Genomic DNA, 6065 nt, shown 5'->3' on the forward strand with positions numbered 1-6065 from the left:
ACTCTACACGCCTCTACATCTTTCATTTCTTTTTTTTTTTTTTTTGCAAGGAAAAATTTCTGTTCTCCTTATTTTTAAATAAATTGTTTAGGTTTATCAGGATACAAATTCTGAAAGTATAACAGGCATGACTAGTTGTTGAGAATGAAAAAGGGTTAAGTGCTATATAGTCTTATGTTTATTTTGCCTCTTGGGAATATCTTATTTTTAATAGCTAATCAAATTAACTGCAGATTTATTGAAATTTGGTCAGCTTCTATATTTAGAAATATTTATTTGGTAGAAGTGTCAAAAACAATGCTTTTTTCCTATCCAGCATTTGAAAAACAAATACTTTCCATTCTAATTTTCAGTGTTGTTTTAACACTGAAAATTTTCAGAGAACTTAACTATTCCTAATGATCTGTTTATGATGGTGTCTAGGTTGCAGCATGACCTTAACTGACTGTGGGTTTTAGAGTATGTTGGAACCATCTGGATGGTGATGATTTGGGATAAATTTGGTTGTAAGTGATGATCTTTCCCTTTTTAGTACTTGCATATTTTGTGATTGTGAATTTACATGTTTAAATAAAAATTATTATACTGCCTCTATAAAACAGAGGCAGTATATTTTATTTGATGTTCCATACATAAAATCTAGCATACTTTCTATAAGTACGGGTACCTTTTTTTTTTTAGTTTATAATTTAGTTTTTTTTTTTTAATTTTATTTTATTTTTAAACTTTACATAATTGTATTAGTTTTGCCAAATATCAAAATGAATCCACCACAGGTATACATGTGTTCCCCATCCTGAACCCTCCTCCCTCCTCCCTCCCCATACCATCCCTCTGGGTCGTCCCAGTGCACTAGCCCCAAGCATCCAGTATCGTGCATCGAACCTGGACTGGCATCTCGTTTCATACATGATATTTTACATGTTTCAATGCCATTCTCCCAAATCTTCCCACCCTCTCCCTCTCCCACAGAGTACATAAGACTGTTCTATACATCAGTGTCTCTTTTGCTGTCTAGTACACAGGGTTATGTGTAACTCAGGGTATAAAAGCCCCTTTTAAAAATAAAGCTGTGGATCCCACTTCACCAGAGCTCTGGTCTCTGTCTCTCTCTCTGTCTCTCTCTCTCTCTCTTTCTTTTTTTTTCAGGCTGACTCCCTGGAGCACAGAGGCTCTCTGAGTTCACTTTTTTGCCCGGGCTTCTAAGACCCAATCGAGAAGGCGCTTTGCATCTTCACCCCATCCAGATGGAGCCTGTGGCCTCCGCAAACAGAACAAGTCCCGTGTCAGGGAATTTACTGGCTTTCTGTGTAAACCAAAAAACATCAGCCTCTTTCTCTCTGCCTTATTCTTTCTCTTTATTTTTATTTTTATTTTGACCCCGGACCACCAGGTCCCAATCCATTATAAAACCCATGTCATCTCTTTCTCTCACTGACACCATCCATCCTGAGGGTACCCTAAGATCCTGCTGGGGCTGGACCCCAACAAATTGAACTGATTGAAGTAGCTTGAGAAATCTGCCAGGAGACGAGGTGGTCATTTAGGTAAGAGAAATGATACCAGCCAAGCATCCACCCTAAGAAACTATAAAAGGAATGATGAGATTATGAACTATTGAATTAGGGACTGAATGATAGGAAGGAGAGCACAGATGTAAGGCATATTGGGCAGCTATAGGAAGTTGATGAAAGGACATCCATTAGCTTTAATTCTAGACAGATTATCCAATAATAAGGTTGTAAGTACACATATGTCTGTGAAGGCCCCCATCACACTTCTCAAAGCAGTATGGATAGACCCAAATACTTGAAATTCATTGTTGACCTTAATTCTTTCTATAAATTCATTTTCAAAAATTTAACAAGACCCTTCATTGGGCATTTCTCTTATGCCCAGTCATCCATGAATCAAACATGTTTTCAATTCTATAATGCTTTAATGCCTAGGATAAGACCTCAACTACCTTCCTCTTTAAATCAGCCCTTTTCCCAATATTTGGAGGATAGTGGAATAGTAGTTTTCTTTTCCTTCCTCTCCTTTCATTGAGTTTACAGACTTGATTATTTATTTTGTCATTTATTTATTCAAACAAGCAAATATTGACTGAAAATCTGCTCTGTTCCAGACACTGCACAATGCAAGAGCTCTGTGTCAGCAAATACAACCATATGGCTGTTGTATTCATGGCTCTTACAGTCTAGTGAGAGAGAACAAAAGATTTCAAGGAAAGAAGCAATCATAAAATTTTAAAATATGTGGAGTGGTATCAAGGGAACTAAGTATGTGCAGAGTGAGGATAATGGGTTTGGTGTATGGCTCTTGGCACCTACTTAATGAGGGTCAACCCAAATGGTCTCTGAGAAAATTATATTTAAGATCTAAGGACAGAAGAGTGACCCAGGAGAAAGCAAATAGAGGGATAAAGGATGAACAGGAAAGCCCCAAAGTGAAGCAGTAATTTGGCTTTTTTAATAAACTGAAATAAGGTCTGTGTGGTTAAAGAATACTGAGCAAGAGGTTTTCTGTTCTGTGATAAGGGTGGAGAGTTAGGCAGGTGGGGTTGAGAGGGATAAATTGGGAGCTTGGGACTGACATATACACGCTACTATATATGAAATAGATAACTAGTAAGGGCCTGCTCGGAGAAGGCAATGGCACCCCACTCCAGTACTCTTGCCTGGAAAATCCCATGGGTGGAGGAGCCTGGCGGGCTCCAGTCAGACACGACTGAGCGACTTCACTTTCACTTTTCACTTTCATGCATTGGAGAAGGAAATGGAAACCCACTCCAGTGTTCTTGCCTGGAGAATCCCAGGGACGGAGGAGCCTGGTGGGCTGCCATCTATGGGGTCGCACAGAGTCGGACACGACTGAAACGACTTAGCAACAGCAGCAGCAAGGGCTTGCTATATAGCCCAGGGAACTCTGCTCACTCTGTAATTGTCTATGTGCGAAAGAATCTTAAAAATGAGTATATATATTTATGTGTATAACTAATTCACCTTGCTATACACCTGAAACTAACACAACATTGTAAATCAACTATATCCCAATTAAAAAAAAAAGTTTGAAATGATAGGGGTCAGTATCACCATATTGGAGAAGGCAATGGCACCCCACTCCAATACTCGTGCCTGGAAAATCTCATGGACAGAGGAGCCTGGTAGGCTGCAGTCCATCGGGTCGCTAAGAGTCAGACATGACTGAGCGACTTCACTTTTCACTTTCATGCACTGGAGAAAGAAATGGCAACCCACTCCAATGTTCTTGCCTGGAGAATCCCAGGGACGGTGGAGCCTGGTGGGCTGCCATCTATGGGGTCGCACAGAGTTGGACACGACTGAAGCGACTTAGCAGCAGCAGTATCACCATATAACATCATATCACAAGCATTTTATCAGACTGCACTTAGGAATGACTAAAAGATTTTAAGCAGGGGAGTAGCATAAACAAGCCACTTCTCTGAATCTCAGTTACATTATCCCTAAAGTAGGGATAGTAATCCCTTCAGAGTCTATATCACAAGATAATTGTGAAGATTAAAGGAATAATATACAGAGAAAGGTTTAAAGAAATACATATTACACAATAATAACAAAAATCATGCCTGTGGTGCTTTGCGCTTAAGACAGTTTTCAAATACTTTCTCTCATTTGAAGAAGTCGCAGGAAAGAATATTGGATTTGGAGTCAGAGAGACTCGGATTTAATATGAAGGACTACAACACAGGAGCAGTTCACTCAGAGGCCAGCCACTAGAGTTGAGTCTCAGTTTTCTCATCTGTATAATGGGAAGGGGGAGGTGGCCTTGTCCAAAGTCTCTGCTGGTTCTGAGATGGAGAAATTCAGTCAAAAATTCGTATGCACAAATCAATCCATTTATTATACTCAAAATGTTTTGTACAAAAGTCAAAAGCAAGAAAAACATGGCACCTTAGGAATGCCTGGTTTCAGGAAGTGTAAGGCCATCTCCATGGGGGAATAAAGCAGCTAGTCACTCTTTCAGACCCTCTCTCTATCAGACTGCATGAGCTCTCATCCTTGCCTCTCCCTGGATATCTGATTCAATTGTCCTTCTCTCTCTCCAAACAGGCATTCTTCTTATATCCCAATGCACGTAACAATACATCCTCAATTTGGGCAACAAGTAGACAATGATCAGATTCTCTGAATTCTAATCGCTATTTCCCTACAGAGAAATTTCATCAGCTCATACCTGGGTTCAACATTAGGGATGGTAAACTTTTGCAAGATAAAATTATGTCATAGTGACATGACTCATAAGGTCCAATATTGTGGATGAGGGGGAACAGCCTTAAAAAGAAATTTATGACTTTGATAATGAAATGAGAATATCTAGGCAATACATTAGCATAGTACATGAAATATAATAGGGGGTCTCAAAGATTTAAATTGTTATTATCATTAGGTTTTAGACATGTTGGTAAAAAATACAACCAATTACTTGATTGTAGTGGGACTTGATCAGGTATGGGACTTGATTTTTAGAATTCAGATTCAATATTAGATTTTTCTTTACTATCATTCTGGATCCTCTCAGTGCCTGCCCAGATTGAAGAAGTCACATCTTTCTGGAGATCTGATCTGTAAACTAAAGATGCTCTCTTCCTGGTCCTTTGCCAACATCTCCTTCTTCCAGCCACCTGCTTTCCTGATGATTGGCATCCTAGGCCTGGAGGCTGTTCATGGCTGGATCTCCATCCTCTTCTCCTCCATGTACACTGCGACCCTCACTGGAAACTCCCTGATCCTCTTGACTGTGAGGAAGACCCCCAGCCTGCACCAGCCCATGTACTACTTCCTGTCCATGCTGGCCCTCACCGACGTGGGCCTCACCTTGGCCACAATGCCCACCACACTGGCTGTGCTCTGGTTTGACCATCGGCTCATCGGCTTCAATGCCTGTCTAGTCCAGATGTTCTTCCTCCACTCCTTCTCCATGGTGGAGTCCTCGGTGCTCCTGGCCATGTCATTTGACCGCTTTGTGGCCATCTCCAACCCCCTGCACTATGCCTCTATCCTCACAAACAATGTCATCATCAGGATTGGGCTGGCCACTGTGGCCCATGCTACTTTGTACCTCTTCGCTGTGCCATTTTTGGTTAAGCGCCTAAACTTCTGCCCTGGCAATAATGTCCTGTCTCACTCATTCTGTTTCCATCCTGACATGATGAGAAGAGCCTGTGCTGACATCAGCATCAATATACGCTATGGGGTCTATGTGGTTGTGTCCACTGGGGGCATAGATTCCCTGCTCATTGTCCTATCCTGCACTCTCATCCTGCACATGGTCCTGAGTCTGGCCTCTCCAAGGGAGCGCATCCAAGCCCTCAACACCTGTGCCTCCCATAACCTGGCTTTCTTTGTCTTCTTTATTCCAGGTGTCACCATGTCCATGATCCATCATTTTGGGAGGCACTTTCCCACTGTGGTACATGCCCTTGTTTCCTACATGTACCAGTGGTGGCCCCTGCACTCAACCCCGTCATCTATGTGTCAAGTCCAAGCCCATCAGGGAGGCCATGTTCAGGATGCTAAGGGGGAAAGACAGAGGCTGATGTAATTATGACTTGTTACAGAGTCTAGATACCACAAAAGACACTTTCTGTAGCCTCATAGGATCCTGCTACCCTCAGCAAACACTGACAATGAGTCTGTGCTCATGCAGTAGGAAGACAATGAGGCTTCTTCATGATACAAATGGACATTCACCACTTACTTTGTACCAGAAGCAGTGCTTAGGAGGAAAGGCTAAGAAATATTTTAATCATTGTCCTTTCTTTCTAGGAGTTCACAATATTGTGCCAGGATAAAGGCATGTAAATACACAATCAGAGTATAGATTTATACATACCATAATAAAATTTAGTGCAAGAGACCACAAGGACAATAAATCCATACATGCTAGAACTTTCCTAGGAAGATCAGACAAACCTCCACAAAGGGGAGAAGGCTTTTTATTTCATTTTGGAAAATGTATAGGGTTTTTCTAGGCAAAGTATGAATTAAGGAAGAGGAAACTGTAGAGGAAAAAAACAACAT

At 41.2% G+C, this 6065-nt stretch overlaps 1 pseudogene; it reads left to right on the plus strand.

Annotated features, from left to right (window-relative positions):
* The first annotated feature begins 4278 nt into the window (after positions 1-4278).
* LOC109569767 (olfactory receptor 51I2-like) lies at positions 4279-5946 on the plus strand (annotated as a pseudogene).
* The last annotated feature ends 119 nt before the right edge of the window (positions 5947-6065 follow it).

The sequence above is a fragment of the Bos indicus genome, chromosome 15, assembly GCF_029378745.1.
Source record: "Bos indicus isolate NIAB-ARS_2022 breed Sahiwal x Tharparkar chromosome 15, NIAB-ARS_B.indTharparkar_mat_pri_1.0, whole genome shotgun sequence".
NCBI lineage: Eukaryota > Metazoa > Chordata > Mammalia > Artiodactyla > Bovidae > Bos > Bos indicus.